The sequence below is a fragment of the Canis lupus genome, chromosome 1 (genome assembly GCF_011100685.1).
Source record: "Canis lupus familiaris isolate Mischka breed German Shepherd chromosome 1, alternate assembly UU_Cfam_GSD_1.0, whole genome shotgun sequence".
In the NCBI taxonomy this organism is placed as follows: Eukaryota; Metazoa; Chordata; class Mammalia; order Carnivora; family Canidae; genus Canis; species Canis lupus.
The window spans coordinates 15,443,354-15,464,536 of NC_049222.1; the positions used below are offsets into that span (position 1 = coordinate 15,443,354).

Genomic DNA, 21,183 nt, shown 5'->3' on the forward strand with positions numbered 1-21,183 from the left:
TTGGTATTCTAGCTGGATAGAAGTAAGATTTTGTTGAAATAATATTTTACTTATTTACGCCGAATTACAAATATTTGATTTCAAGTTTAAGGAAATGTAATCTATATGAGAAAAACATTGAAAAATAAGTAAAAGACATGGGTGGAATAATTCTCTAGAGTGCCCTAAAAATGTCTTCAAAGTAGGAAAGATGGATTGTAGATACTCACTATATGTTGTGGAGATCCAAGAAATAAATGACAATTCTAAAACGTGTTCCTTTTAATTATAAATGAAAGCTATGTTTTCAATGGGTACGAGGAGCCCTAAGTATTGCCTTTGACATCTACATGTAGCATTGCAGGATTTTTAAGCTGGAGAACTTGGGTTCAAGGCTGTCCTTGGGGACCTTGAGAGGTGGGGGTCACTCATCCTGCCTGCCCCGGGGCATCCCAGTATTATTCTTTTCTCTCCTTCAGTCTTACTCAGTGACCTTTATGTGACTTTTAGCTACTTTAATTTATGAGATGTTCTGTCCAATTTTGGGTCCAAATATATTCATAGTCCTGTACATAAAATCCGCTAAAACAGACTTACACATAAATCTTTATTTTATCTTCCTTTCTGGGAGGTTGGCAGTGTGACTTCCATTTTTTCATGTTTTAAGCATCCACACTTGTCTTTGTCTTTGCTGTTTTACAAAATCTGGGCGTCAGATTCTGTTAGGATTTTACCAGGACTTTGTTGGCCCAATTGCCATAGATGAATGACAAGTACTAGTGAGTGACCACCATGAGCTATAGGCTTTCTCTAAATTGACACTTTCAGAAAAAATTGTAATATACGATTTTGCCATTCTTTCTTTTTGTTTGAAAATCTAGCTTCAAGTCACTGTTGACCTATCATGTACAAAGCAGGTTTTTGTGGACCTCTAGAGTCCTTATAGAGCAACAAGGAAGATACTATATCCACCTTTTATAAGTGTATTTATTCCATTCACATTTTTCTGATGTATACCTACATTTTTTTTCCATTTACATTATGTTTTCTTCTTTTTCTGAAAAAAAAAAAAAAAGTCATTTTGGTGCATTATTGGAAGGTTGAGAAGAGTAAGATGATTTGAGCTTAAGGTCTTTTATTTCTCATGATAGCTTCATGAATTAAATGGAGTATTATGGCCTGAAAATAGATAAAATTTAGCCAGCATATTAACAGATTTTTAAATATTAGTTCAGTCTCAATCTGAGGACTCTCTAGTGATGGTCTAAATGTGATCTTTCATGGGCAAAGTTCCATCCTCCCTGGTGTGTCTTAGAGAGTCCCAGTATAGCACTCCATTTCACTCTGAAAAGTGTCCTGGTTTGGATGACAAATCATATAGTCCCCCTATTTACAGGCAGCATTTTTATCAACAACTAATGTGAAGTCAGAAGTACTTAAAATGTTTAGGTGACTCCAACCTAGGGTAGGATAGCCTAAAGCATACCAGAATTAAAAACCAAAGATATTGATAAGCTAGACAGATAAAATAGAAGAGATAAAATGTTAATGGGATGTGGTGGAGAGGAAATTATCTTTAGATCCCCAGAAGTAATTGTCTAAGTACAATATGAAGGGAGATGAGCTTAAAAGCTGTTTCATTCAAGAAAGACCTGGGGATTTTAATTAGCCAGAGGCTTGCATGCTGTTTGGCAAGAGTGTGATGTGGCTAATCACACAGCAAGGAAGGTAGTGCTTCTATTGTTGGAATAGTGTCTGGATCCACACTCTGCAATAGAACTGTCTGTTGTGATGGAAATGTTCCATATCTGTGCCATCCAGTATGGCAGTTCCTTGCCACATGTGGCTACAGAGAGCATTGGAGATGTAGCTAGTAAGACTGAGCAATGGAACGTTTAATTTTGTTTAACTTTCATTAATGTGAGTTTAAAATTAAATAGCCACATGTGGCTCGTGACTACAGTACTGGACAGCACAGGTTGAGATCAAGAGAGATCTCAGTGGGGTCTGGGGTTGGCAAACTGAGGAATGGCAGTTGAAGGGTATTTGATAGGTTGTGTGCATGCAAGGGACCATTTAATTCAATGGAACAGAATTTTAATGAACGTTAAACCAAGTGCAAAGCACTGTGGTAGACACTATAGGGTATTCAAAGGCAAGTGAGGCTGTCTGTGCAATTATAGATCTTATAATGTCCTATTGAAACCAACAGGAACACAAGTAAATGAATCATTAGTGCTGGTATTGCAATATAAAGTCCCTTTTATGGGAATCTAGGGTATGGAGAAGTGAATACCAACCTATGGGTTTGAGAAGGTTTTGTGGAAAAGCTGGGCTTTGAAGGATAAGTCACGCTTGGAGCAATAGATATCAGCATTTAGAGGAGAAAAGGCCCAGTGTCAGGAAAGGATAGGAGCAGAGAGATGGATGTGTACTAGGTGTGTATTGGATTGCACCAGGGGAAGGTGGGGGGAGGGAGTTTGTGGTAAAGAAGTCAGTGCTGCTCTAAAAACCTTCAGGCTTTGTTCTCTGGACAATTAAATATTTCTAGGTTGGAAGTTGATGAATCAGGCCCTTCTTTTGTAGGGGCACAGATGATGGAGGTGCCTGGAAGTGAGGGAGAGCTGTTACTAAGGTCATCATGAAGTAGAAACCATGAACAACAGATGTGCTGACCAGATTAGAAGCTAATTGGGAGACCACACTGGCTTTATTATCCATTTGAAGAGTTATTCTAACAAAAGGGATGAGGATTATTCCATGTAACACTAGAGGACTGATGGTTGCAAATACACAAAGGCAGATTTTGAGATCAATCAAGTTTCTTATCATGAAAGCTTCTATGAATAGAACCAGATACCTTGTAAAATGGTTACTAAGCCTCAGCCACCTGAAGATTTTGTGGTGGGATTATAGGGAAGCATCCCAACTGGTTTCCAGATTTTGAAATTTCAAGGACTGGTCAAAATACAGCAATAGAGGGGTTGCAGTTGATAACTCTTAATTTTGCTAAGTGAGAATATTAACTTTCCCCAAACATTATCATCTCATATTCATACGGTTTAAGGGAAGAAAGATCATCACTCCCTGCTCCTCAATGAGGAAGAGTATCATTTAAAAATAAAGAATGGCCCATTCCCAAGGAAAGACAGTGGCCACCCTGATTTGGCCCCCCACTCGTCTCTGCCTATCATGTATGCTTTGCATCTCTGAAAACTTTGGCCTCCCTATAGCCTGGCCGGTGCTAATAAGCAGTGATATTTAAGTTGAAATAATAATTAGCATTTGTTTAACTCCGATAGGCAGCTAATGTGGTCCAGCAGCCAATGTAGTTATTATTTCTTAAATTTAAGTTGGGAAAAAAATCATCACTGTTGAAACAGTATTATGAATAGCCCTCAGGAATTTGACGCAACAGTTACAGAAATGGGATGGTGGTCCAGGTACAGAATGATATAATAATTAGTACAACAAATGTCATTTATAAAGCCTCCAGAAATGGAAGAAAGAGAGACATACCAGCCACAAACAGTTATCATAGAGGGCAAAACTTTCCATTTCTTTATTATCATAAATCATGAAGCCTCATTGATGCATATTTTATCACAGCACTCTTGCCATATGTGATCTGAAGTTTCCGAGCATATCCCTGGGGACCACAGTTACTGATATAGATAATCAAGAATTCCTTTTATGCTCTTCTCAACACTGCCACAGCTTAGATTGAAATTAGCATCTTTTACAATGAAATACCAGTCGCTGTCACAAACAGACATGACAGCTGGAGAGAGAGGCCTGTTTATCCAGTGATTCTTCACTTCTTCAGTTCATTATGGTTTATTAAGATGTGTACTGTAAGCTCCTGAATGGAGAGACATTGAGTTTTTGCACAGTGATTATCATTTGAATAGAGGCATCAAGACACTGTTCTCAGATGGGGGTGGGGGGGTGATAAAGGTCAAAGATCAAAAAATCACCATAATAAGCATCTGCTTGAAAACTAAACTAATCATTTATTCTCTCCAAACATGTCTTTCTAAGATGGTATTTTCTCACCCTCACTGTTTGAAATGTTACTTTCTGATGGAGAACCATTTGAGAGGAACTTGGTAACCCATACTCCACTTCTGGTGCCTAACTATGCATCTGGTACCCAACTATGTCACAGGAATTGTGCTAGATGCTTCTGTGTGTTATGTCATGGCATGTAGTCATGACGTCAACCTCATGACATGGGTAGTAGGAGTAGATTTTTAAAGAAAGAGATGTTAAGGTACTTAGCCCAAAGTCACACAGGTTATACATAGATTTAAGAATTCCAAACCTGCTGCTTTTTAAACTATCCCATACCACCAAAAAAAAAAAAAAAATGTTTTTTAAAAAAAATTTGATTTTGCAGTTATTTTTATTGGCTAGAGGTAGTAAAGAGGCATGTGGTCCCATCTTCTGATAGTATTTGCAGTTACCATTTATTGTGTGTTTTCTGTGTTAGGGAAGGTGCACGGTGCTTTATATAGATAATCAAATATAATTCCTTTGAGGTTGGCACTATTACTTCCACTTCTCAAGTGAGTGAACTTGCTCGGAGAGATGAAGTAATGTTATGTAATGTTCAGGAATGTAAGTAACAAGCTCAGAAAGAGTCAGGAACAGTGATCTAAAGCCAACCGGACTCCAAGGTCTGTTGGTTAAACCCCCATCCCATGCTCCAGGAGCTAATTGTCAGATGGCGAGAGTGATACCCACATCCACACCCACAGAAAGTGGGGTAGGTTATGATGTGGAACCAGCAGCAGCTGTACTCAGGTTGTCTGGTTCCAGAGATAATGCACTTAACCATGATATAGTACTGCCATGTTGTGTCTTCCGAGACGTGTTAAGGAGTTTGCAATTCATGTTGTTACAGATAAAGTGGAATCACTGACAATTATTTGTCAGTTCTCCCACTCCCCATTCCCCCAAGTCCCCATCCGCAGTGCCCTCAAATTTGATGAGTTCATCTAAGCATCAAGATCCTTCCCAGTAGTAAAAGAAAAGGGTGGGAGCTGTGTTCCCATGCGGAAGAATCCCATTCCTTCTTCCTGGGCACATAGGAAGAGTACATTTCCCAGTCCCCCTGCTGTTAGCTTGGGGACCAGTGGCAGGGTTCTGGTCGGTGAAAGGCAGTTGGAAGCAATCTACACCATTTTCATGACTAACTATAAAACATCCTGAGAGACCCACCACACCTTCTGCCTCTCCTCCTCTGCTGACTTCAGGCAAAGATTTCTGTTCCTTAGGTGATGGAATCGATAAATTTCTGAGTCATTTCTTGGAGGAAAAGCACTCAGAAGGACTGCGTGATAGGAAGTTGAACTGTGATGTGAGCAAGGCACAGACTACCAGCATGTTAAAGCACTGACATTTGGTGCTTTTATTCTACTTGCTAGCAGGTATTACTCAAAGTATTGCTGATAGTAAATGCTTCACCCTTTCTCTTTCCAACACACGAGTTCAGTCATCTACTTATGGTTCCTTTTGACTGCGGAAGGACTCTTGCTTGGATTCACCCTCTATTTGCATAACTGCCTTGACACATCAACTGGAGACCCTGGGAATCTAGTCCTAGAACCAAGGAGATCATGGAAGAGAATTCAGTCTTTTCAGAAAGTTAAGGGTCCTGCTGGAAGAAACTGAAGGTTTGGAGACCAGCGATAATTTCATGCTAGAAACATAAAGAAAAATGACAAGGGCTAGAACACAAAGCCAGTAGAATAGAGAGAAAGCCCTGGATTCTTTCGGTATTTCTTAAGACTGGGCAGCAGTGGACATTACCAAACACCATGAAATGCAGTGGCCACCTAAGGCACGGTGGCAGGTGGCAGGTGAGGTGGAGCACTGTATCGTGCTGGGATGACCAATGGCATGGGCCCTAGAATCCAGTTTCAGTTTGGGTAACTACTTTGTGGCCAAGTAGATCCCCAGTGGATTCAAACAGTATTCAGGGATTCCTTAGTGCCTGAGTCAATCTAAATGTGACAAATACATGAATAGGTTTCATGGTTGAAGCATCACTGTTATGGCTCAAATGTGTGTATCTGCCTTGAATTCATACATGGAAGCCCTAACCCTCCCAGTGTGGCTATATTTAGAATAAAGAATCATTAAGGTTAAATGAGGTCACAGGATGGAGCCCTGATCCAACAGGATCAATGTTCTTATGAGAAGAGACAGCAGATCTCTCTCTGTCCCCCATCTACACGTGCACAAAGAGGAGGTCATGTGAGCACACCGTAAGAAGGTGGCCGTCTGGGTCCCAGGGGAGAGTCCCCCAAACACCAACTCTCCCGGCAGCTTGATCTAGTACTTCCAGCTTCCAGAACTGTGAGAAAGTAAATTTCGGTTGTTTCAGCCACCCTGTCTGTGCTGTTTTGTCCTGGAACCCCTATAGACTTGATACGCCACCTTTGGTTCTGATCCTCTAGTTATTCATTTCAAATTTCAGCTGTTGTTAGTTTAGGGAGATAGGTGCCAAATTACGTCGTGGCAAGCTACAATGTGAGATTGATCAAAACATCCAATTTTAATATTGTTTACTCTCCGCTTCCTTTTCTTTTATCATATGCACGTGGCAATTTAGGAGTCTATGGAGTACTTTGGCCTAATTTGGGATGTTGCTGCATTTGGTTTTTCAGCTTGGTTTGGAGAGATATGGCTTGAATGAACATGCTCTCATTCTCAGTGCAGAGCCTCTAGATGCTGAATCTATAGATATCCATGGAAAAATAATTGCCATTGTTCTGTGTAGGAGTGAGTTTCTAAGACGTGTGTGCTAACAATAGTGAAAAGGGCATACTTCTTTACACGGTGAAAACAGAATGGAGTCATTATGGAATCTGTAGGAAACATTCATTAAGAACTTAAATTCCTTCTAAATTAGCCTATTTCCTGGATAGCTCATATTCATGCATCTCAACCTGGGAAGACATATTCAGGGAATGACAGTGTTTTAGGTTCAACTCGCAAATGAGTATTTTCAAACTGCTAATAGTTAATGAACTGCTCTAACCTTCCCTGGGAAAGTGCCCATCTCTGGGACCTCATTCTACCCATTTGTTTTGGATTTAGGCTGGATTTGCTAGGAGGCAGATGGTGAAAGCCAAACAGAAGATTCTTCAGCAGGTAGGGCACAGAGAACAGATTTGCCAAAATACTACCTGGGACCTGGAATTCATAAAAAGCAGTCATGTTTAGTTGTTCTGGTAATTCCTGCGTTTCTCACAGCCACTCCTAAAGAGTACATTTCAACTCCTGCCATCTCCAACTTGTAAAGCACAGCCCACATGTGCTTTAAAAATAACTTACTTTCCCCAACACATCACAAAGCCACACCTAGATCCCAAGAAGCAAACAAAATGTAATTATTCATATTTTTAAAAAGCTGAAAAGTTTCCCCCTTTTCCTCACAATTACGCTTTACATCTCCCTCCCAACACCTTTCCTCACTTCCCTTATTCCTTTCTTGGCTCTGGTTATGCTCTTGTGCCCCTCTCCTTCAACCTTTGCAGTTCTTCCTTTCCTGGAATCGCAGTGACAATATGGTGTTCTCATCGTTCTGTGGCTGCATAGGTCAGACAACCACCTGGCAGGAGAACGAACTTAGTCCTAGCATGGAGCTGACACAGAGGAATGCTTCAGGGGTAAAGCCCCAGGCCATTGGCATCAATGAGCTCTCTCCTACTTCCCATGAGAGTGGGGAACTCTGTGTCATAGGAAAGGAGCACATCCCCTCTCTGCTTTCAAGAAGTTATGACTCACTTAAGAAAATACATTCATGAGCCAACCACCATCACTGGTAGAAACACCATCAAACATGGTGCACAAACATCAGTTAGTATAAGAAGAACAACAGAAGCTTGGAGGTGGGCAGAGAAATCTATAGCTAATTGTTTGAGGTCTCATCCAGGAAGAGATGGTTTGAGTCATCTTTTGGGGAAAAGGATCAGAGATAGTTCCAAAGAAATGTGGTTTCCTTAAGAAGTGGGAGTGATATGAGCAAGACTGTGGTAGAAACAGCTCCTAAGAGTGGAAGAGTAAGGAAAGTGACTTAATTGGCAGGGAAAGTCCATACTTCCATTTAAAAACATGTGTTGAGATCTAAAATGACCCAAGTAGACCAAAATAGTATGAAATCAATTGCAGCTAGGAGAAGGGTGGTTGGCAGATGGTGCTAAAAACATGAAATAGCACATGTGAAACTAATTTGCAAAGACAAGGCTCTATTCATTCACCCAGCAGGTAATCTTTATTGCTCTAGTCATTGACCAATGAAACTATATTGGGTTCTTTAAATGAATGGAACACTGGAGGTAGGACAATTGATAATAATTGGTCCAACATACAGTTTGAATTTTAAGAAAACAAAGGAACATGTCCATCTGAACAGGAAGAAGAGTGTTGTCTATGAATTTCTCAAAGTCTCTAAAGAGCTACATAGGGAGTTCCTCCTCCTAAATTATATTGAGAAAACTAGATGATCCTGGAGGGAGGCCATATGAGAAGAGGGTTGAGAACAGATAAGACACAGTGTGTCTGCTCCAAGGGAAATCATTATTTCAAGTGTATTGACAGCATCTCATCTCCTTAATTATAGCTTTGTTGACAGCTATTCACTTTGCATGCATAGAATCCTTTTGAAACAATTCATATTTCAATTTGCTTCGAAACCAGGGAATTGTTAAGAGAGACAGTGTTTTGTCTTTGCATATCTGATAGTGGTAAACAGTCTGGGATGTTAGATCTGGAGTTGTGTTACTGGGGCAGAAACTTCCTAGATTAACCTTCTCAGTATCCCCTCTCTTTCCTTGCCCTCTGACTCATACATTTATACAATCACTGGAGGTCTAAGGTCTCTAACAGAGAACAAGAGCAATAACACAACCAATGGGCCGTTGGGTTACCTGGCATACCCAGCAGAAAGTAAGCCCAGAACTAATCTGGGGAGTATGGCCCACCATCACCCCAGGACAAGTAGGGAGGAGCTGAGCTAAGAGAGGAGGAGGATCAAGAGAAGTTTTCAGGCTTGAGCATCTGGACTTCACTTATTAGACTTGTCTTCTAAAAACTGAATTGCTAGATAGCAGGGCATTCCTGTAGTCAGGTCAAAGGCCCAAAACACTTACTTAGTCAACTGTAAATGATTTTGGACCATTTATAGTTTCACATAATCCTGATGTCTATTCTCTCAACTAGTATAGATAATGATGAATTAAACTCTTCAATTAACTTCTTATCTATCTAGAGTCCCCTTTTGGGGCAACCCTCAAAGAAAAATGTGTGTGTCAAACTTGGCATTTTATTTTAGTATTTTTGTGTTCCTTGGAAAATTCTACTTACACTCATAAATAAAGAATACTTGTCAGAAGCTACGCTTTTCAATTTTTTAAAAAACAATTTTTTTCTGGGCTCCTTCCATAAATTGTTTATTGTTCAATATGGCTGTGACTTTTCAATGCAGTTACTTATTTTTGATGCCTTCAATTTGGTTTAAATATTTCTTTTTCCTAGCACCAAGTGTATGAAAGGTTTCTTTTTATCTCAAATAGGCAAGAGTTCCCTTTGGTATCTTCTATTGGACATTAATAATGGTGGGGTTGGGGGAAGGAGAAGGTAACAGATCTCTTTAACTTAAAGGCTGCATATCATAATGAAACTCCTACTAATGGCACATTTCCTTTCTACCCTGATGATAAATAAAGCCATGCCTTAGTGGTCATTCTTTTTCTCCTCTCCACATTACTTACTCCTGACCTAGTTATTCAGATTCCTTAGCTAGTGACTTCTAACGGTGTCATGACATAAGGGCAATGACCTTAGAACTATGAATGAGGGTAGAGATTGATGCCACATGGCTTTTGACATACATTGACTCAAGAAGCTGGGGAGGTCTGGGGTCAAGGTATTAGCAGCAGCACTTGCCAGGTACGTTCCTCAACATTCATAGGACATTTCTCTCTCAGGTCAATTCCTGATTTATTCTGTCTGAATCCCCTGAATAACCTATGGGATCCTACATTCTGGGCAGCTCATGTGTGATTGGAGATGTGCTTTCATGGTTTCGTACACTATGCTCTACACTGCTTTGAGTTGTAGAGATGTTTCCTGTGACTCATGTTCATTTAGGAGGCATCTTAGTTCTTGATTTAGAATATTTCCCACCATGAAGTACATTGAGAATGCTCTTTTTATAAGTTTCCCCCTGTGGAATAACATAAAAACCTAGGGAAAAAATCTGTGAATAAAACATCAGTGTGCTAACTAATGTCCGTTCCACTTCACAAAGCCTTAAAAACATTCATCAAGCCACAGTTTGACATTGCAGAATGGTACCCCAATGAGTAAATGTCATAGGATGAAGTTCAACAAGGCAGTTATTATAGACATGTGCTGGGTGGGCTGTGAACATACATCACTAGCATCACTAGCAACAGATGACCACCATCATCGACAGAGGAAGAAAACTCTGTGAGCCACAGGGCCTAGCGAAGCCTTCTGCTTTTTTGGCAAGAGTGCTGCCAGGGGAGAGCTGGATTCGATGCCATCTTCAGTCTTAGGATGAGTGCTTGGGCCCCTTCCTACAACTGCCTTTATGCTTTGCAAAAATGGTACACTTCGAATTATGGACTTCATCGCATGCTGAGATGCATATAAGCACCAGGGCCGCAATCAGCTTAAAAAGAGAATGCTGAACTGGGTGTGAAGTCTTGGGCTGATTCTTGTCTGGGATGGTGGGCAGGGAGCAGCAGTCCCTGAGAAGAGGACCTTGCCAGACGGGATTTGCAAAGTTGAGGTTATCCTCAGGAAATCAGAGCTACAGGTAGGCTGAATCTAGTGCTGTCCTGCAGAAGAGTTTAGAGCTTCTCAGCATCTTTTTGGCAGTGAAATGATAAGGCATACGAAGCAGTTTTAAAAATCAGTTTGGTTTAACAAAATAGCCAAAAAGATAATCATGAAACAGAAGATAATCCAACAAGATAATTAGGATCGGAAGAGAACACAATCTCTAATGGTATAACTGTCTAAAAAGCTTGACCATGAAATATCCTGAATTTGTGTAAATCAAAGTTACCAATCCTGTTTTCACACTAGTGCTTCTAGCCTGGAGGCCTGGATTCTAACTCTAATTTACAGAATGGTATCTGAAATGCTATTACCAAGTTTTTCTTCTATAGACATTAAAAAACAACAACAACAACCCAACCCTGTTTTGTTCGTTTACTTAAAGTCAGCTCATAGCAATTTGCACTATTTGAAGGGAGCAATATCACAGATAATAGGAAATAGCAAATAATTTTTTAAATGTTGTATTTGAGTCTGTGGAAAATGTTTTAGGTATTTGCATTTAAATAGCCATATGTCTCAAACTCTAGAAATTGCCAGCATTTCAAACAAAATAGTGTATCCCTGTTGAAAGGATGAAGTGGTATGCTGTATATTTATAAAACAGACTTTGTAACTCTGGACTGACTCAGTTTCACGTAGTAAGGCAGGAATTAGTAGCTGTGTGATCTAAATTATTCAACTTCTCTGTGACTTAGCTTCTTTGGTTATGAAGTGGTGATGATACCAGGTTTTACTTTATGGGCTTCCAATCAGGAATAGATGGGACATGATGGGGGGTACACTTTACACAAAGCTTGGCATGCAGAAGGTGACTCTAGCTCTGCATGATCATACATGGTAAAATTCTCTTTCTTGATTATGGTATTTTATTTACCCCATAAGTCTAGATATTAGGTTATTAGGTTAGAGAAAACCTAGATCTTGCTTTTATTAACAGGATTACACAGAGTAGTTTTACAAGGTCAATAATAAACTATTAAGAAGGAGTTCCTGGGGCGCCTGGGTGGCCTGGTTGGCTAAGTGGCTGACTTCTGGTTTCTGCTCGGGTCATGATCCCAGGGTCCTAAGCTTGAGCCCCGTGTTGGGCTCTGCATTCAGCCTGGAGTCTGCTTGGGATTTTCTCCCTCTCCCTCTGTCTCTCCCCTGCACTCATTCAATCTCTCTCTCAAAACAAAGAAATAAACAAATAACTAAAAGGAAAGAGTTCCTATACACAGAGGGATAGAAAGCACCCTGGAGGAACATTTTTCCATCTGTTTGGGCTCAGACTCCCATAGGCCAGCCATCTGCATATTTCCCTCTGATGACCAAGAGCTCATGACTCCCCAAGGGAGTAGCCCCTTCCAACTTAGGACACTTCATCATTAGGAAACTTGTCATTATGTTGCTTCTCTATAGTTTCCATCAGGAGCCCTGGTTCAGTTGTCCATGGCAATTCAGAATAAACTTATTTCTATTTTACATGAAGATATTCTAGATACTTGAAGATGAGTATTATGCCTTTTCTGTGTCAGGTCTGCCATTTTGCAGACCTTCAGCCATTTCTCTCATCTCACAGCCATGTTTGTGGGACCTCCATAGACCAGTGGATATATTCTAGAGACTCAGGACTCAGAGTGTGATGAGCAGACAAAATGGGAAATCTCAGGTGTACTCTGACCAAGACAAAATAAAGCCAGGGAAGAGCTGTTATCAAGAGGTTTGAGTCTGAGTGCCAGCTTTGCCTTTCCCCAGCTGACAGAGGCCTTGGGCATGCCACTCAACCTTCATGTGGTTTATTTTCCGCATAGGCATTTGTGCATGTGAAAAATTCATCTTCTTAGATCTAATCCATCTTCTCAACCTTTTTGATCCCATTTCTTCATCTAACGTATTATCTTTCCCTTCTGGCTTCATTAAATTTGTGAATCTGATCAGCATACTATTATGTGCACATCCGTGCCACTGATTAAAATGTAAAACATGGCAAGTCCAACACAGGTCTATAACTGAGTGTTCAAAACTTGTACTAGGTTGTCCATGATTTCATTTATTTATTCAAGAAGTATTTATTAAGTGCTGACTATGTGGTAAGCATGATGTTTTGTGCAGGGGATGTGAGGATGAACAAGAGAGTTCCCATCGCTGTCCTCCTGAAACTAGAGTCTAGTGGACAATCTGTTGGCATTTTGGGGCACTGTGGTTTAAAATGTTTTCAGTCTTTGTACCAGTCTTTGTTGGTATAAAGATCTAATTACAGCAATGTCTTGATCACCCAGTTTGGAGCCCAAAGGAAAGAGTTTAATAGCAAAAGATATTAATAATATTTACTTACTAATGTTTACTTAGTAATTTTTTCTAAGTTGGTCTAGTGAATTTTTAGAAGTCATCTATAATGTGGCTAGCATAACTGTGCAAATTATCTATATTATTATTTGGGCAATGGAATGTACCCTTAAATTGAAACTGTGTGCTTTGATAAGCAATGCATGGATGTTGCACTTTGCTCTTGTGGTGCTGGTTCTCTTATTGGGGTAACTGTGCTCACCAGGAGACAAGTGACAATGTCTGGAGAGGAGACATTTTTGGTGTGCACTGTGGGGAGGAAGGAAGCTACTGGCATCTAACAGGTAGAAATGCTGTTAAGTATCTTACAACATACAGGTCAGCTCCTTTCTTACCCATCCAATAAACAATTAAGACTTATCTGGCCCCAAATGTCAGTGTGGAGGTTATAAAGCCCTGCTCTAGGGGCGCCTGGGTGGCTCAGTGGGTTAAGTGTCTAACTCTTAATTTCAGCTCAGGTCATGGTCTCAGGGTCATGAGGTAGAGCCCTGCATCAGGCTCTGTGCTCAGTGGGGAATCTGCTTGAGATCCTCTCCCACTTCTGCCCCCCTACCCCCCTGCCAACACTCTCTGGGGCTCTCTCTCTCTCTTTCTCATAAATAAATACATCTTTAAACAAACAACCCTGCTGTAGGGCAGGTGGTGTAGCTGTATGGTTAGAACTACAAACTTGGGAGCTGGAGAGTCCTGGGTTTGAAATCCGCCTTCAGGGACCACTTAACTTTGTACCTAAGTGTGTGCATATGCAAAATAAAGTTGGTAACAATGGCATCCTCAGCAAGAAGACTAATGAGGTCATGCTTGTGAAGCACTCAGTGTAGTGTCTGGTGCAAGGCAAGGACTAAATAAATGGTGGTTATTATATTGTTTGGTTTGCTTTTTCTCCGAATACTACACATTTTAATTGACACAAGCTAACTGCTGTATATAGAGATGTATCCAAAGACATGGATAGCACTTCTATATCATGAAGAAATCTGTTGTTTTCCTGTGTTTAAAGAAACAACCCTCAGCAATTTGATCTCCAAATGTTCACCAGCCCGTGAATCGGATGATAGCCTCTGTGCTTAGCTGCCTGAAGTACTCCACTGAGAGGCTGAACTGCCAAATGGATTAATTTTTTAATGAATACTTGAGGATTTTATGTCCAAATACCAGTATGCCTCCCATTTTTAGACAGACATAATGTTCCCGGTGTTATGGAGATGAGAGTCTGGGCGAGGGGTAAAGGTAGATAAAACTCTAACACTTCAAAACTATGACCTTAATGAAAATGTACACTCCAATCGCTTGATATCTTTTGCTTTCAATACAGTTTGTAGTGATATTAATGACAGCACAAAAATGTGGCTTAATATTTACTTATAAGATGACCATCCTTGGGAGTTGTTGCCAGTTTGTGCAAATTATGGGCACAGATTTAGATTCTTATTTAATATCCAAAAAAAGCTGACAAGACCTATGGTCTCAAGTGGCTGGTTCTTTCAGTGATGGGATGATGGTGCCTTTGCAAATTCATACTCCAGATGAGGTTTTGGATGCAGAGAATAGAGGGATTTGAAGAAGAGAGAGATTGGAACTTGAATTGTTTCTTGGATTAGAGAATGAAGACTAGGCAACTTTGGGCCTGTTTGTGGGTGGGCACAGAGATGGCTGTAATGTCCAGGTGGTTTCTCCTTGACCGGGAGAGGTGGCAAATAGGTGATACTGTGCACTCTACATGTCTGTTCAAAACATTTGCATGGAAAAAGACCTTAGATACAGAGATTGAGTGTTTACTTCCATCTGTTGTGATACTTATATCAGAATGTTAATAATCTTTCAAATTAAAAAAACATGTATTTGGTTGCCTTTAGAAATTACTTCTAAATGGAATTCCTTTAGCCAATTTCTAATTAAATTGCTAAATGAAATTACCTCTGTTGGTTTAAAAACAAATGATGGTAAGTTCATTGATTATTCATGATATGTACAAATTAGCCACATAATAGGACTTGGTAAGGGATTCAAAGATGTTGACTTTATAAAATAAAGTGATAAAAAGAGTATGATAGGAAATCTACACTACTCCTTCAGGAAAATATCCTGTATATGATAGCTTTGACTACAGGTTTTTATAAATACATCTAAAACATGGAGGTATGCTCAGGTGCACACTTAAAAATGTCTATTCAAACAATTTATATCAATTACTATTTAATTAATAAACTGCATTGTAATTTGTTGGTGGAAAGTGGAAACCAAAGTTTGGTTCCATGCAAAGATATCTGCTAGAGAACAAGAAAGCTGCGCTGCTCATCTTTTCATGCTATTTTGACCACAACCTCGACTTGAATCCTAGTAAACAACTCTCTCTGGGAACAAGGGGTAATTGAATCTTCATGCTAATTCTATCCTGGTTTTCTCTTGACTACTAGCTCCCAATTATGCCAACATATTACACTATGTACTGTTCTCTAGGAAAACACTAAGACCACGTTGTTCATTCAACTAAGGTCAGACCTAAAAGGAAAAAAAAAAAAAAAAAAAACCAGGCTGATGATTTACCTATAATGGACATTTTAGTTCCTCATGGGCACCTGGTTTTCATTTGCTGTTAGGTTCACTTAGTTTATTTTAGTTATAAATCAGGTGGAAGAGCAGAGAAGTGTAAGTGTATTGGCCACAAGTAATTTCAGTGCATCCTGCCAGATGTTGAGCACAGTGTTACAGGTGCAGGTTGGGTTTGAATGGTGGGCCATATGTCAGACAAACTTCAGTGACAACCAGAAGTAGCCACTGCCATGGAGTGCAATGATTATTTTATTAATAACCCTTTAATTAGTTGACACAGGAGGGAATGTGCAGCCAGTTCGTAATAATTGGTCTGATGAATACTCTCGGTACTTCAGGGGTAGAATTTGTGTGACTACCTGTTGGGAATAATAACCCTTTGGATAAAGTGTCATATTTATTATGGAGAGTTATTGTGCATCTTTAACAACTTACATATGCATAAGCATATTCAATATTTAGGTAAAACTCAAAAACACGCCAAAACAAATCTTTTCTTACCTTCCTCAGGTCCACACCACATTGAACACTGCTAATGATTATTTATTATTGGTCACAGGCATAGCTCACTAATTTAGGGAAATAATCTAAAGTAACAGAGACCAAGTATTTCACATAAAATGTTATAAATTCATCTAACTTGGTAATTCCATCAATTATATTTTATTTTTCTTCTAAAAAATGAAATCACCCCATGTTTATTGAGAATCTACTATGTGTAAGATTCCAGCTAGGAGCTATAGAATGATAAAGAAATATCTCCTCCATGCAAGATACATCCTTGCTGTCAACATGGTCAAGGCATTAGTTGGAATAAAGGCCAAACTGTTAATTAGATTGTTAAACATTCTTATAAATAACAAAAATATGCCCATTTTGGGCAGTGCCGGGCATGTATTTGACATTTGTACTTTGCATGGTATTTTATATGACTGGCCCTTACTGATTTGGAAGAAGAAATGAGTGGTATTGTTAATAACTTTACTTTGCATATTTTAAAATGATATTCCAGCTTATGGCTTCCTTTACTTTTTTATGGTAGTTATTAGCTGATGTATTCCCATACCAAATGTTCTCTCTTTTATGATTCCTTAAACTTAAAAAAAAAAAAAAAAATTACATATACCTCAAGGGGGATTGGACCATTTCTAGTTTTCATTGTACTTGAGTAATGCTTTGGGTTGACTATTTTTAGGGTTCTAAAATTAAGTCAATCCATATGTAATTAGGAACGTTCTTAACTAGACAGTCCTGGTTAGCAGGAGATTGGCAGTTTTTTTCTGAAAAACTATTTAGCAAACCACGAATAGCAATTAAATGAAAAAAGACTAAATTTCTCTTTAAAATGGGTTGTTGCCATAATGTAACGTGGCAATATGATCTTCTATTTTTAATTGCTGTAGACCGTGCATTTCGTAAAGGAGATTTTGTCATCCGAATGCTAGAGAGTTCCATAATTTTGTACCACTTATGCTTCTTGACACTCGGTAAGTATTCTGCTTTTTCAATCCTTTTGATTCAGGATGGGTCAAAGAAACTAAAGGTTGGTAATAAAGGTAGTTCTGAACCTCCTTAACAAACTGAGACCGAATGCATATCTTGGAGAAGTGAAGTATTCCTTTTCATGAGACTTGATGACCTTATGCAATTTACTCTGCTTACTTCATAACATAGGCTTTTATTCACAGGACAATTATACTTGATGTTGACATGTAATGATGTTCTTTTTTCAATTTGGATAATGAGAACTTTGCTTCAAATTCCATGTCAATATGAGGATCCAGGGAGAGTTTAAACCTCATGAATAAATACACGGTTCTTCCTTCCCACCCCCAACACCAAGTACTTAATGCTTTCCACAATCCCTTACTTATTTCTTATTATTTCTTATTTGCAGAAGTCATTTTAGAAGGAATTTATGACAGTGCCACCTTTTAGTAAATAACAAGTCACAGTCTACTGCCTATAATAACTGATGCTCAGCTGTTTAAAATCACCTTTACCACTTAAAATATGTTTTCTTTTGTCTCTAAATTAGCATGAAAATACAGAGGAGGCTATCTCTTCAATTAAATGTGAAAGATTAATCACTAGGCAATTTGTTGCAAAATAGAAAATTATTGCCAAAAATGGAATGTTTACTTCTTTAAGATGCCTGTGAAAAAAGTGTTGGGGGAGCACAAAAATTTGGTGTTATTTGCATATATTTTGATTGAACTGCTACTAAGGTTTGCACCTAGCTAAAATCTACTACCTGACATGGGGGTTACCTGAGACATTAATTCCTCATGCTGTTCTTAGAAGATGCCATATTTTGTCCATAACCAGAGTGGAACCTGGGAAAAATGGCAGCAATGGGTCACAAATACAGTGTTGCCAGTGTTCTGGGGATCTGAATATTGCTTTCTTTCTTTTTTTTTTTTTTTTTTGCAAACTAACCAGGATTTCCAGAGTACCATTGCAGTGAAACAAGTGAAGATAAAAGTGATGTGTTACTTTTCTCTTTCTCCCTTGCTCTTATTTTTGCAGCTCTGCACTACTGATTCCAACACCACCAGATCAGAATGAACAATTAACTGTCTAATTATTCTAGTCACAGCAGCCCACAATGAAATCTTTATTCCGTGTTTACAGCAATCTTTGGCAGAGGCTGTCTTGCTGTTTCTAAACTGAGAAGAACTGCCCTTTGGCTCCTCTGGGCATCAGCTGCCTTGGTTTCAGCCTCGGATGCCAATAATCAGACTTCTTTTTCTTCCAAAGTGGACATTTTTTTTTAGGGTGAAAAGACCTATTCTCATCACCCCCCCATATATTCTGACTGATTTATGTTCTAGCCACTGCAGCTCTTCCTTCCGTATCTCTTTACATTTTTTCCTCTCTCCATAGAACACCACCAGGCAAAACCCCATTTTAAGTCCAAAATTGTAAAAAATGCTTAAGCAAACAGTGCTCACTACTATGAGGGAAGGAATAGTACAACTACTGGTTTATGGGGAGAGGCGAGTCAAGGAAATCCCTCCTGCTTTTCTAAACTGCTCATTTTCTTGCTCAAAAGGCATTCAATAACTTCTCCACCAGGGGAGAACATACCCACTTTTCAGTGGCTCTCTTGATTACTTCCAACTATTTACTTAAATTCACCAACAGCTGCATGTCTTTGAGAAGCTTCAGAACTTGGGGAATATTTACAAATACATAAGGGGCTGAGAGAGTACGTGTGAGTCTCTTCGAAATGGCAAGAGAAAACTATTGCACTGTACAGTCAGGGACAGAGAAATCACTGCCAATGCAAAGACAAAAGAAAGGCAATACCTTAACCCAAGGAAGGAGGAAAAAAAAACACTCGGTTAGCCCTCTTTGGGCTGAAGGACTGGAGTGTCCTTCCTGAATCTGAGAGCAGACGACAGCCACTGCTGGCTGGGTCCACTGCCCTACACTGCTCAGCTGTTTTTTTCCAGAAGAACACTTCCCTGCTCTGCGAGGCTGATGGCATCTTTTTTGCCCATTCCAGTCTCCAAACCCTATGTGCTGGTTCCCCTAACAACCCGTGGATCTCGCCTCTCAGCCCCCAGCACTTCATTCGCGTTGCCTTTCCTGTGAGAACTGGGTCATAAAATTTTACAGGGGAGAAAGGTAGAAAGGGGCGGTTCAGTAGTATAAACACTGATTAAATTCCCGGGCAACTCTCCCCAAATGAAAGATAATTTTTCTACAAGTATGCACAAGAATGTCAAGAATGCTAAGTCATTTTTATGTTTGCACTTTCCTTTTCCATTTTAATTTTACACCGCCACATGGCACACATGCTAAAAATGTATCTCCGTAACCTGCAGTGTAGCAAACTTTTCACAAAACATTGAAAACCCCGTGTTTTATAGACTGTCCTTTCCCAGGATGCTCCAAGCATTTTTTAGATACAGAATTAGATCATCTTACGACAACTGTCCTGTTAGAAAGGCATGGCTACTCGTGCATTGGCAAATAGGGGAAAATCAGAAGCCCTGGAAAGGAAAGGTCACACCAAAGTCAGTGGCGGCAGCCTTAAGTAGACTCTGAGTGCTTGGTTTTCCAATTTATACTACTTCCCACTTGCTCCTCATTTGTCTCTCTTTTTGCCCTGGCAGGAAAGGATGTGGCCAGTGCGGAGGCTTGACCTCATCTCCTGTACTTGGCTTCGCTCTGACACGCTGTTCTCCCACACTCTTGCCCTGTTTTCTCCGTCATCAGCTGGCCACTCACCAGGGGCCAAGCCAAGAGGAGGCAACCGCAGGTGCCCTTGTAGCCGCCTCCAGTGTTGGCAACCGAAGCCTGCCCCTGCCAGGTCCCATGCCCGGTGGGGCTGCGAGGGTCACCCGAACATAACAATTCATTTACAGATCATATAAATACATGAAAGAGCCGGGTCATTTATGGGGTTCCCAGTTGGCAATGACCCCACTGCACTCCAGCCAAATGAGGCCGAGGAAGGTGAGCTGATGATCCAAGTACACTATCCGTCTCTAGCATTGGTGCAATCACAGTAACACAGTTGCGCCTACTTGTTTTTGTCTTTTTTTTTTTTTTTTTTAAGTAGATCTAATTCCTTAGCCGTGTCCCTGATGCCGCGACAGCTCTAATTTCCTTTGGTGGGAGGACATCAGAGACTAGAAGGGATCAGGGGACATTTTATTTGGGGAGGGGCAGACTCAGTTTCCAGGCGACCTATTAACAGTCAGAAGACAAAATACTTCCTGGCGGTTGCGCCAATAACAACAGCAGCAGCAATAGTAATAGTAACGACAATGGCAACACTAAAGCGCAGTAAAGCCTGAATCTACCAGGCGAACCGCCCCCCCGCCCCCGGCCCAGGTGTCCTGCTGCCAGCCCTCTCACTCTGGCCGGTCTCAGCGCACAAACTGGCTCTGGCGCTGCCTCCAGGCTGCCCTCCAGGTTCCAACCCCCACCCCCGCCCCCAAGGTGGGTAGCCCTGCTGAGCCTCCTGCTTCAGCCTAAGTCCAGCCCACAGTCTCTCCTGCTGCCAAGGGGCTGGGACTACCTGGGACTCCGAGGTAGCGTTTCTTTCACAAATCTGCAACTTTCCCCCTATCCGCCCCGCTCGCAGCCTCCGCGCCCCAGCTCCCACCCGCGGCGAGCACAGCGAGCAAAGCCCAAACACCCCGCGCGCAATTCGGAGCTTTCCCCGGAGGGTCCGGGCCCGGAGACAGGAAATCCGGGGAGTTGGCGATGTCCGGCAGGTGGCGGGGCCCCGAGTGTCCACCACATTCTCCTCCCACGGCTGAGCTCGAGCGGGGACGCGGCGAGGGGCGCGGGCTGCGACCGGACCCGCAGGCGCCCGGGCCTCCCCGAAGCCTCGGTCCCGGGGCCCCCTGCCCGGCGCGCATCCCCGAGTTGGGGACGCAGGCAGCCGTCGCCCGTCCGCAGCCGGAGGGAGGCGCCGCCGCCCTC

The 21,183-nt window shown here is 40.9% G+C and overlaps 1 long non-coding RNA gene across 1 annotated transcript in view; it reads left to right on the forward strand.

Moving 5' to 3' along the window:
• LOC119870715 overlaps positions 1–20,340 on the forward strand; it is a 60,814-nt gene extending 40,474 nt beyond the window's left edge. The window contains exons 2-3 of the long non-coding RNA XR_005353430.1: positions 17,142–17,225; positions 19,863–20,340. This is a non-coding gene — a long non-coding RNA (uncharacterized LOC119870715). The remainder of the gene's footprint in view (positions 1–17,141; positions 17,226–19,862) is intronic.
• The last annotated feature ends 843 nt before the right edge of the window (positions 20,341–21,183 follow it).